The sequence below is a fragment of the Eumetopias jubatus genome, unplaced genomic scaffold (assembly GCF_037043125.1).
Source record: "Eumetopias jubatus isolate StellerSeaLion01/CBP00866 unplaced genomic scaffold, mEumJub1_p1.0 scaffold_17, whole genome shotgun sequence".
NCBI lineage: Eukaryota > Metazoa > Chordata > Mammalia > Carnivora > Otariidae > Eumetopias > Eumetopias jubatus.
Genome location: NW_028274823.1, coordinates 61,985,143 through 61,998,203, shown reverse-complemented (window position 1 = coordinate 61,998,203; position 13,061 = coordinate 61,985,143).

Below are 13,061 nucleotides of genomic sequence, written 5' to 3'. Positions count from 1 at the left end.
TTCTGAATATATCTGTGAATCCATTTGGTCCAGTGTGTCATTTAAAGTCTTTATTTCCTTGTTGATCTTTTGCTTTGATGGTCTGTCCATTTCAGGGAGGGGGTGGTAAAGTCCCCCACTATTATTGTATTGTCAATGTGTTTCTTTGATTTTGTTATTAATTACCCTATATAATTGGCTGCTCCCATGTTAGGGGCATAGATATTTACAATTGTTAGATCTTCCTGTTGAATAGACGCTTTAAGAAGGATATAGTGCCCTTCCTCATCTCTTATTATACTCCTTGCTTTACAGTCTAATTTGTCTCATATAAGGATTGCCGCCCCAGCTTTCTTTTGATGTCCATTAGCATGGTAAATGGTTTTCCACCCCCTCACTTTCAATCTGGGGGTGTCTTTGGGCCTAAAATGAGTCTCTTGCAGAGAGCATATCAATGGGCCTTCTTTTTTAATCCAATCTGATAGCCTGTGTCTTTTGATTGGGGCATTTAGCCCATTTACATTCAGGGTAACTATTGAACGATATGAATTTAGTGCCATTGTATTGCCTGTAAGGTGACTGTTAATGTGTATTGTGTTTGTTCTTTTCTTGTCTATGTTGCTTTTAGGCTCTCTCTTTTCTCAGAGGACCCCTTTCAACATTTCTTGTAGGGCTGGTTTCATGTTTGCAAATTCCTTTAGCTTTTGTTTGTCCTGAAAACTTTTTATCTCTCTTTCTATTTTCAATGACAACCTAGCTGGATATAGTATTCTTGGCTGCATATTTTTTCTTGTTTAGTGCTCTGAAGGTCTCATGCCAGTCCTTTCTGGCCTGCCAGGTCTCTGTGGATAGGTCTGCTGCCAATCTAATATTTCTACCATTGTAGGTTAGATATCTCTTCCCCCAAGCTGCTTTCAGGATTTTCTCTTTGTCTCTGAGATTCGTAATTTTGTCTAGTAGATGTCGGGGTGTTGACCTATTTTTATAATTTTCAGGGGGGTTCTTTTCCTCCTGGATTTTTATGCCTATTTCCTTCCCCAAATTAAGGAAGTTCTCTGCTATAATTTGGTGCTATATATCTTCTGCCCCTCTCTCTCTTTCTTCTTTTTCTGGGATCCCAAATATTCTAATGTTTTTTCATCTTATGGTATCACTTATCTCTTGAATTCTGCCCTCCTGTTCCAGTAGTTGTTTATCTCCCTTTTTCTCAGCTTCTTTATTTTCCATCATTTGGTCTTCTATATCACTAATTCTCTCTTCTGCCCTACTTATCCTAGCATTTAGCGCCCCCATTTTTTATTGCACCTCATTAATAGCCTTTTTGATTTCGACTTGGTTAGATTTTAGTTCTTTTATTTCTCCAGAAAGGGTTTCTCTAATAACTTCCATGCTTTCTCCAAGCCCAGCTAGTATCTTTAAAATTATCATTCTGAACTCTAGTTCCGACATTATACCAATGTCAGTTTTGAGTAGGTCCCTGGCAGTCAGTACTGCCTCTTGTTCTTTTTGTTGAGATGATTTTTTTCCGTCTTGTCACTTTGTCCAGAGAATAGATGAATGAGAGAACAAAATGCTAACAGGGTAAAAACGTCTCCAGAAAATATAGTCTAAACCAATCAGAAAAGACCTGAAACTGGGGGATAAGAAAGAGAAAGAAAGAAAAAAGAAAAAGAAAAGAAAAAAACAAAAGAAAAAGATAAAAACAAACAAAAACAAAACAAAACAAAATAAACAGAATATGATCAAATATGATCAGGCTGGCGCATAGATCAGTGCCACACACTAGATTTTGGGTGTATTTTGGTTTGTTAGAAGAACGTGCCTCCCAAAATTTTAAAGAAAGAAAAACGTATATATGTACAAAAATATGGGTTAATATGATGAAGGGATGGAATATGACTGTAAAGATGAAAATTATAAATGATTTTATAAAAGGAATTGGTAAGATAAGAAATTGTTTGAAAAAAGAAAGAAGAGGATTTAAAAAAAAATGAGAGAATGTGATCAGGCGGGAGACTAGAACAAAGCCATACACTAGAGATTTTGGGTATATTTTAATCTGTTAGAAGAAAGTGTATCTCAAAATTTTAAAGAAGAACAACATATATATATATATATATATATATATATATATATATGCCAAAAATAAGGGTAACTACTATGAAGGCATAGAGTGTGACTCTAAAAATGAAAAATAAATAACGTTTTTTTTAAAAAAAGAATTGATAAGAGGTTGGTTGATTAGGAAAAAAGAAAAATTCAAAAAAAAAAAGACAGTTAAAATTAAAAAAAAGTAACTTGAAAGACTAAAGAATCATGGTAACAAAGCCATGAATTCTATGTGCAGTATTCCCCTAGCGCTAGAGTTCTCCCGTTCTCCTTGATCGGTAAACTTGGTCTTGGCTTGCTGGCTGTTCGTGCTGATCTCCTGGGGGAGGGGCCTGTCCCCGTGGTTCCCAAATGTCTTTGCCGGAGGCGGAATTGCCCCATCCTGCCTGTCAGGGCTAAATAATCTGCTTGGGTTTGCTCTCCGCAGCTTTTGTTCCCTGCAAGCTTTCAGTACAGCTTTGGAGGAGGAGAGTGAAAATGGCAGCCTCCCAATCTCTGCCCCAGAGGAGCTGAGAATTCGGGGCCCCACTCCTCAGTGAGCCCCCAGAGAAAAGCAGTCAATCACTCCTGTCTCCCCGGTCTCCGGCCACACTCTGTGCTCACCCGGCCTGTGACTGAGCATTTCTATCTGTGGCACCCGACCCCGTGTGGAGTCTCCAAATCCAGAAGATCCCTGCGGTGTGCTCCTGCATCACTCTCCTGGGGGAGGAAGGGGAGTCTCCTCAGCTCTGCCACTTGTTGGGTCATGCTGGAAGAGAAGTGGCCTGACTGTGCTGCCGATCACAGTTTATGGCAACCCCAAGCTGAAAGCCCACGCATCGGCTCTGTCTCTGCAGCTGGCTTCCCCGCTCCGGTACCTGGGAGGTCTGCCGCACTCAGGCACCACTTGTCTTTCTGTGACCCTGAAGGTCCTGAGACCACACTGTTTCTTGAGGGTTCCACCCCTCGCTTAGCCACTGGAACGATGTCCCTCAGGGGAACCGACTTCTTTAAAAGTTCCGATTTTGTGCTCTGCAGGTCCATCACCTGCCAGAAGCGGCTGACAGAGGCCCCTCCCCCGCCATCTATCCTCCCGAATATTGCCTCGGACTCACGTCTCTGCACGTCCTACCTTCCAGAAAGTGGTCGCTTTTCTGTTCAGAGAGTTGCTGCTATTCTTCAATCTCCAGTTGAGTACATAGGTGCTCAGAATGGTTTGATCCCTATCCAGCTGAATTCCTGGGACCAGAGGAAATTTCGATCTCCTATTCCTCTGCTGTCTTGCTCCTCCCCTCTTGTAAGGATGTTGTAAGTGTATTGGAAATGTAATCAACGTGGAATAGAAACAGAATTGGGTAAGACATATGACAAAGCCAAGAATATTAACATAGATATCAAGTCTACAATACATCTAAGTAAAAACCAAAAATAAAATAATTTTTGATGCAGAAATAATTTAAATATGGTTATTTTTGTTAATAATTAAGTATTTGGATACTTGAAATAGTCTCATATATTTTGCTATTTTAAATTCATTTAAAATAATTTTAAATCAAGTAAGAGTTTACTATTCAGTTAAAGGTTCAGGACAAGGCAGCATGTTTTAATAAAAAATAAATAAATAATGGTACCTGAGAAATGATTTCAAAAATGTGGGAGAAACAAAACAAGAAATAAAGCTAACATTTATTCAGTGCCTACTGTGTGACTGATATTCCTTTAGAAATTTTCCCATGAGTTTTTCCAGTCAATTCTCACAAGTAGCCTGACAGGTTAAAACACTGGCGTTTCACAGATACAGCAACTGAAAGTTGGAAATTTGTACCTGAACACACACAAGCACCGAGTAATGGATTCAGGATTCAAACTCATCTCTCTCTCTTTTTTTTTTTTTTAAGATTTTTAATTTATTTGACAGACAGAGAGAGAGCACACAAGCAGGGGGAGCAGGAGAGGGAGAAGCAGGCTTTCTGCTGAGCAGGGAGTCCAATGTAGGACTCAATCGATCCAAGGACCCTGAGATCATGACCTAAGCTGAAGGTAGATGCTTAACCAACTGACCCACCCAGGCACCTCTCAACCTCATCTCTTACTCTACCATTTCACATTCTTCTCAGAGAAAGCTTAGTGACATCCACTTGTGCAGAAATGTATATACTTGCTTGTAGAAAGGATCTGAACCTGCATTAAAGAACAATCTAAAGCTATTCAGTTGGAGCAGCCATGAGGCAGAGATATTAGATTTTTGTGTGTGTGTGTGGTTTTTAGTTATAGTGGGAGAAAGAACTGCTGTGTTGGAGGAGATTTAGTTCAGTAAGCACTGTTCATTGCTGGGAAAGAAGAAATGATGCAGCAAGGGTCTGCAGAGACACTATGGGCACACTTGACTCCCAAATAAAGGTTCTTACTGATGGGATAAAGTATGAAAAGCAGGTAAGGCTTGTAGCCTGAAGAAGAGGTAGGAGATGTAACAGCCAATTTTCACATCCTCTCACAATTAAAATTTGAAAAAAAGCACATTTTGGACATGTTTGTATGCTCCCTTGTTTTAATCGAAGATTACAAGTGCAGAAATAACTTGAACTCCAAGATCTTCAGCCTGAAGACTTTTTCTAACACAAAAAGCTGACAATGCTGATAAAAAATAGGCCTGAACCTCAAATTTATTACCGGATGAGAGTTATGAGTTTAATAGAAAAAAAGTTTCAATGATAAGCAGTGAATATTAGAAGATTGATTATAAAACAGTTAAGGTCTTCCAAAGGTGGCTTACAAATGTCCTACTCTGGGACTAGGGGGAAGGTACTGCTATTAATGGGGCTGTTGTCACAAATTCATCTTCCACCTGCTGGGTGATTGGCATCTAGCTTAATGGAAGATGATTTTCCCATCTAACTGCTTAGCTCATGGATGGGCAAAGAATTATTTGAAGAACATCTTTTAAAATTAGGACATTTGTAAAATCTTTTTTTTAAGAAATTTGGTGTTCTCTAGTAATGTTAAAGATTTCTATCTTTTATGAACATGCATTTCCATTCCTAATTATATATACTTCAGAAAAACTCATGCACATATGCATGAGGAAAAATATTCCTGATAGTGAAACAGAAAATTTAAATTACCACCAGCGGGAGAATGGATATATTTATATAATGGAATACCTTACAGCAGGTAAAATGAATAAGCTACACCACTTCTATCAAGAGTTGAATCTAGGGGTGCTTGGGTGGCTCAGTCTTGATTTCAGCTCAGGTCATGATCTTGGGGTCCTGGGACTGAGCCTTGCATTGGGCTCTGCGCTTAGCGTGGAGTCTGCTTGAGATTTTCTCTCTTCCCGCTGTGTGTGCATGCCCGCACACACTCTCTCTCTCCCTCTGCAAAATAAATAAATAAATCTTTTTAAAAAAAGAGTTGAATATAAAAAAAAGTTGAATAAAAACAATAAAGTGGTGATGTATGTTGACACAGAAAATTTAAAATGTGCAAAATGATAGTCTATATTATTTATAGATATTTCATAAAATCATATAATTTATATTATTTGTAATGTATAATTTACATTGTAGATATACTTAACATTATTTGTATTTACATGTAAATATTAAATATGTTATATTTGAACACAGAGCTCCAGGAATGAACTTGCCTGTGGATGGAGCATATATGGGATTAAAGAAGAATATAAAGGGGGTCTCAGCTGTAACTGTAAATACTGTGTGTGTGTATGAGTGTGGCACAGATGGGGCTCTTTGGGAAGCAAACTCTGATTCAGTATTTAGGGTACAGAATGTTGATTAAGGAGTGTCCTTGGGATCAACAACTGTTGAAGGAAGAGCATAGAAGTGGGGATGGGGGCAAGGGGAGAAGTTAAACTGTGTGGCAAAGTCACTGGCAGCCTCAGCTGACCCCATGAGGACCTCTGCCACTAAAATGGCCCATCAGAGATGTCTCACAATGGGACAGAATACTGGGTCTTTTATACCTCAACCTGAATCCATGACTGGATATGGCTGTTCCGGAAGGGCTTGTCTGGCACAGAGCAAATCAAGTGAAGCTGAGGCAGTCTATGAGCTGAAGACTGTCAACTGACAGCACTCCCAGCAGCAGCTAGATCAATAAATTCTTCTCTGAAGGGGATCAGAGCACAATTAAATAAAGCAAGTCAAAGAAAAATTGAGCAATAAAACTGGGAATAAGTATTTGCAAAGAATATGGTTGACAAAGGAATAATTTCCTTAATACATAAATATTTCTTATAGCTCATGAGAAAAAATAAATCAAACAATCCAACAGAAAAGTGAGCAGAGAACGTAAACTATTCACTCCTGTCATATATGCACATGCACAAAAACAGGCAAGTGACTTCTAAACAAATAAAAAGATGACGTTTCCTAAGACTGAAGAAATACAACTTAAAACCCTAATTAATTTGAAATTTTTAATTATAGAAGGAGAATTCTGTTACAAAGTTATGTTAAATACCACAGTGATATATTGATATAAACCGTTTAAAATGTATGAAGAACAATTTTGCAATATGTCCCAATTTTTTTAAAGTTTATACTTTTTGACACAGAAATCTGCCTTTCAAAAATATATCCAGTAAATATACCCACATATATGAACAGAGACTTTTTATGTGATCAAATTTTAAAAAGCAAAAAATACTGGAAATGAATAACCAAATCTCTAACAATATGGGACTTTTTAATAAATTATTCTAGACCCACACAACAGAACAATACACAATCATTTAGAAACAGTATGTCTCCTTTTAAGTTATAGAATAGTTAAAAACTATTTCTTTTTGTGAATAAAGAGCAGTAGAGAAAACTGTACATATTGCCACCATTTATGCTCTTTCTTTATATAAATACTTATTCCACTCACACACACTCATGCTTGTATAGACATGCACACACACACTCTATGAATGCCAAAGGTATAATCTCACTGAAAGAATATAGTATAGATAGGTAACAGTGTTAGGAAAAAAAATTAAGAAACTCAAGGTTAGGGAGAGAAGACTTACTTTTCAAATTTGTAATCAATTATTTTCTCTATGAATCCATTTCTCATTAAAAATCTCAGGTTTTTTGGGGCACCTGGGTGGCTCAGTCATTAAGCATCTGCTTCGGCTCAGGTCATGATCCCAGAGTCCTGGGATCGAGCCCCACATCGGGCTCCTTGCTCAGCGGGAAGCCTGCTTCTCCCTCTCCCACTCCCCCTGCTTGTGTTCCCTCTCTCGTGTGTCTCTGTCAAATAAATAAATAAAATCTTAAAAAAAAAATCTCAGGTTTTTCAGTGACCAACAAATAAAAATAAAATAAAAACTATGTGAAAGAAATGGAAAAAATCCAAAAGTCACATAATTTCTTTCTTATGGTGGTGAGATTTTTCTGTTGTTTTTCTTTCCTTGCAATGGATATATTACATAAATATATCAGAATATATTTATAAAAATAAGTGAATATATTTTTCAAGGATAACTAATTTTGCAGTTTTAAGTATTAAAGAAGGAACATCAAAGTTTTGTCTAAGTTTTATACTTCCCTAAATTTTATTTCAAAGCATATTTTCTGTATCACGTTAGGTACTTAGATTATTTCTTAATGCAAATTAATAGAACACTTACAAAATGCAGATGCCAAAAAAGAAGGAGAAATGGAAACTTCATAATATACACCACTAAGTAATGACCAAAGCTTTTATATTTTTGCTGGTGATATCTTGTGATGTGTGTATGTATGAATCATACTCATTTTTTTCTTTTTTGCACATAATCCACCATGAATATTTCCACATTTTCATATTTTGTGTTCATAATGTAATCAACATTTGTGTTTCTATTTGAATAAAATGATATTTTTGTTTATTTTTTACTTTAAAAATAAAATATTTTGTGTTCATACAAACATGCTCCTATTTAAAAAGATGTTATTCATTTTACATGCTTCAAAACAAGTTACCTCTGCCATTTAATGACAACTTCCTGCAAAGGGAAGTGTAAGGCAACAATACATGATTGTAATCACTTGAGAAATGGCCTAGAAAATTCAACTCAATATTAACAATTGCAAAAAATCACAGTATGAAATGTTTGAAGGTAAACAACTCTTGTAAGGAATCTATAATGAAAATTACTGTGTAACAAACCTTAGTAATCTTTGAAAATATACCAACAAAAGCACTTCAGAACATTTTGAACTCATATTCAGTGTAATGATTTTTCTCTGAAAATGAGCAATGCATACAGAAGAGTTTAGGGACTTGGTTTGCATTACAGGGAATGTGCTGATCCTCTGCCATGAAAAGCTTTTGGGCATGTATTCTAGACATTAAATTATGGTAATTGAAATGGGAAAATGTCTGTAGCCTTTCTCAATGTGTTTGGGTTAGTTGCACATGAACATCTGCTTTCCCTTTATAACCCGAGACTAGAGAATAGCATCAGTTTGCAGGCATTAACAACTTCTGCTCACAAAACCGCAGACAACTCTGTTGGAACACCACACCATCCAGGGTGATCGGGGAATAACCTCTAACCGCTTACACCAACATCAAGCCAAATAATGCACTTGCCGAAAAAGAAAGGGATCCATATTCAGCCATTTTGTTTGGATTTTTCCTTCTTTGTCTTTCCCTTGGGTAGATGTAAAAGTTCATATTTTTGCCATTTTAAATCACAAATGGCAAGTTATTAGAAGTGTTTATGACAAATTGATACAACTAAAAGTTATCCCAACCTTTTCATCCTACTGCCTACAGAAATCCATGGTATCTTTTTACATTCTCTCTCTGTATACATCGTAATACATTATTTCTGTACCTAGATGTTTCCATTCATATATTTTAGCATAGGTGTGATAAATGTGAAAATAGATATTGTTTAGAGAAACACATACTATCTCATTTAGAAGCATAAAATAATTATGTAACTAGTCCTTTATAGAACACATCTGGCTAATGTGAACAAAATTACAAATTTTCAATGCCTTTTCATCCATGTGCAAACGGTATCTACATGATGAATTTTAAAAAATAGAAATGTTGGACTTCCTGAGTGGCTCACTCATTAAGCATCTGCCTTCGGTTCAGGTCATGATCCCAGGTTCCTGGGATCGAGCCCCGCATCAGGCTCCCCACTCCATGGGAAGCCTGCTTCTCCCTCTCCCACTCCCACAGCTTGTGTTCCCTCTCTCGCTGTGTCTCTCTCTGTCAAATAAATAAATAAACTTAAAAAAATGGAAATGTTGAGTTAAAGATTTATGTATATTTAATTTCTATTGATATGGCCAATTTTATTCCAATGAATTGTATTAATTAATACTTTCGGCTATGGGTCACAACCCACAGGGTTATGAGTTTCCTACTTTCAAACATTTTCAACAAAAGTTTGTATTATCACTCATTCTTTTTTTTTAAGATTTTATTTATTTATTTGAGAGAGAATGAGAGAGAGAGAGAGAGCGTGTGCATGAGACGGGGGAGGTCAGAGGGAGAGGCAGACTTTCTGCTGAGCGGGGAGCTGATGTGGGACTCGATCCTGGGACTCCAGGATCATGACCTGAGCCGAAGGCAGTTGCTTAACTAACTGAGCCACCCAGGCGCCCTTGTGTTATCACTCATTCTGTTAGGTTTGCTATTGTAGTAGAAGAAAAATGAAATTTCACTTTTTAATATGTCCATTTCTTTGAATAAATTAAATCAGACATCTCATACGGTTATTAGAAAATTAAAATTTTATTGGCTTATTTTTTCGTGTTCTTTGTCTATTTCTAATTTGTATTGGTATAATTAATTATAGACAGAAAAACTTTGAACATCATATTACTGATTTTTGTTTTGGTCCTTTGTCTTCAAATTTCTTTAATGTTAAGTGATGTCGTAGATGTTTTATAGTGCATGATCTCATTTGTTTATATTTCTTTCTGAAATTTCTAATGGATTGTCAAACTTAGAATGGTCTTCCATGCTGTGTGAATATATATATATATATTCTCTGTGGCTAGTTCATTTACTCATATAATGTTAATAATGATGGAACTTACTATAAATTTAAGAAAATGATGATAGAATTTTATTTGTTTTCCTGACTAGGAGACTAGTTGTTGATTCCCATTTTTAATGAGACAGGTTTCCCTCACATAGTTAATTTTCTTTCTGTTATATGACAGGTTTGTATAACACTTTCTTTATTTCTTCATGTTCTATTCTGTTTCATTGATTTGTATATTTTGTTGTTTTTGTTTGTTTTGGTATAGTACTTGATAATGTATTTCCTTATCTGGCAGGGCAACCCTCTTCCATCACATTTTGTTTTGCTTTTAAAGTAGAGAGGTGAGTTGTTCTTACTGTAAATTAAAGGCACAAAAATCAATATCAGTGCCTATAAAACCCCTCTTTTATCTTGTATTATTTCATTTTATTACTTCCCTTTTTATTTTTCATTCCCATTCTGTTAACTATTCACTGAATGTCCTTACAGTTCCCTCCAACCATTTATTCCAAATCGTTCCCATTCTTTAAAATATAGTTATTGTGACTATTTATACAAGTTTTTAATTTACATATATTGCATCTTATTACAAATCTCATCAATTTCTGATATTTTATTTAAAATTATGTATTTGAGATGTATCCATGCTGCTTTAGCAAATCTGTACTATTATTCCTGACCTCTGTTGAGGAATTCATTTTGTGTATATTCCACATTTTATTTCTTAAAATATTTATTTATTTATTTTAAAGAGAGACAATGGGGGGAAGAGCACAGGAAGAGGGACAAACAGACTCCATGCTGAGTGCAGAGCCCAATGCAGGGTTTGATCCTATGACCCAAGATCATGACCTGAGTTGAAACCAAGAGTTGGACTGAGTCACCTAAGTTCCCCTACATTTTATTTCTGATGCCTCTGCTAAGTTATGCAAAAGCTGCCCTCAGATCTTTGCTGTTGAAAATAGTTGAATAAAATCCATTAACATGCCTCTGTGAAAATGTGTTAAGATTTTTTCTGGTATACCAGAGAAATTGCCAAGTCATAGATTGTATGAACACAACAGCTGTACACTCCAAGAGCCCTGCTGGGATGGTTTGAAAAAATTCATCATCACTAGATGAGGATAGTTCTTATTGCCAGGATTTGCATATGGATTTTTCTGTATTTTGGATCAATGTCTAAGATACTTTGTAAACCGGTGCCTTTTTTTTTTTTTTCAAACAGTGTGTCTCAGTTTCTTCATTTTTAAAGCGGTATGATAGAACTTATTTCATAGGATATTCCAAATATTTCAAGATAAATTAATTCCAGTTATACACAAAATATTTGTAGAGTAGAAAGACAGGGAATGCCCCTCACCTTATGTTAGGAAGTCAGAGTAAACATGACAGGAACATTAAAAGAAGGGAAAATTAAAGACCAGTCTCCCATAAACACATAAGCAAATTTCTAAACATCATTACTTCTATTCAGCATTCCATTAATGTGGTAAGTTCAATTAGGAAAAAAAATAAGCGAATAAGTATTGGAAACATTTTTTGTGTGCATATATTCAAATAAATCCATAGATAAACTCCTGAATTTCATAAACAGGTTTAGCAAGTTTACAAGAAAATTATCATTACATAAAATGCTCATACATTTTTTAAAGGATTTTATTTATTTATTTATTTTAGAGAGAGGGTGGGAAAAAGAAAGTGGGAAGAGGAGCAGAGGGATAGGGAGAGAGAGAATCTTAAGCAGACTCCCCCACTGAGTGCGGAGCCTGATAACGGGGCTCAATTTCATGACCCTGAGATCATGACCTGAGCTGAAACCAGGAGTTGGTCACTTAACTGACTGAGCCATCCAAGTACCCCAAAATGAACATATCTTTTGTCAAATCTATTTTTATATGCCAGCAACAACAACAACAAAAAAGACAATTAAATTTGAAGAACCATTTCCACTTTCATTAAAATTACCAGGAACTCAGGAATAAGTCTAAATGGATGATGTGAAAACTACAAAATATTATTGAACAAAATTAAAAGAGGCCACTTAAGTGTAGTGATATGACATGCAATTGGATTTAATATTTTACATATGTCAATTCCCCCTAAATTTACCTTTAGATTCAATGCAACCCAACCAAAATGCCAGTAGTTGTTCTTGTTGTTATTATTATTATTATTATTAAACTGGTGATCTGAGTCTAAAACATATGAAAACACAAAGGGCAAAAATTAGCAATGGATATGTTTTTTTCTCATTCCTCTTGAAGTTCACAGGGCCCTAAGCTGCCTCTGATCCCACATTTGGTGCCACGGCCTCCCTTGTTGCCCTGGTCTTAAGGGGGTGGGGAGTGGCATATGGAGGTAGGATCATCCCAGCATGTTCAGGCTTCCAACATCTAATATCTCTGTGCTTGGCTTACACTTATACTGCACTATCTCTGGAAATATTTTGTGCTGTGGTCTTTTCATCAACTATTCATCCAGCATCTAATATCTCTGTGCTTGGCTTACACTTATACTGCACTTTCTCTGGAAATATTTTGTGCTGTGGTCTTTTCATCAACCATCAAATAAGGTTTCATTTGTAGCTATCTTATCTCATAAGCTGGTGTCTTTCAAAGAGTACTTTTAATTATTCTTCTACTTTTAGGTTTTGACCTAGAGTTTTGGGAAGGAAAGGCCAAACTGCAATGGGTAGTCTGAATTTTGATCCAACTCTCCTAAGCTAATGTTTTTCCTTAGAAATCTTTGAAATGAAAATACATGATGAATACAGTATATATAAATCTTCACACAACAGTGTCCTAAAACAACAGAGCTGTTGAGTATTCAAATTAATAAAATCGTATACCTTTTTTTGTGAAAGCAAACTGAAGGTTATAAACAATGTTTCATGGTTGTCTGCAGTAATACATATCAATGATTTCCCTATGTTGTCTTCACCTTCAGTCCTACTTTTGTCAATACTGATGACTTCTTTGAGGAGTCCTAGACTCAT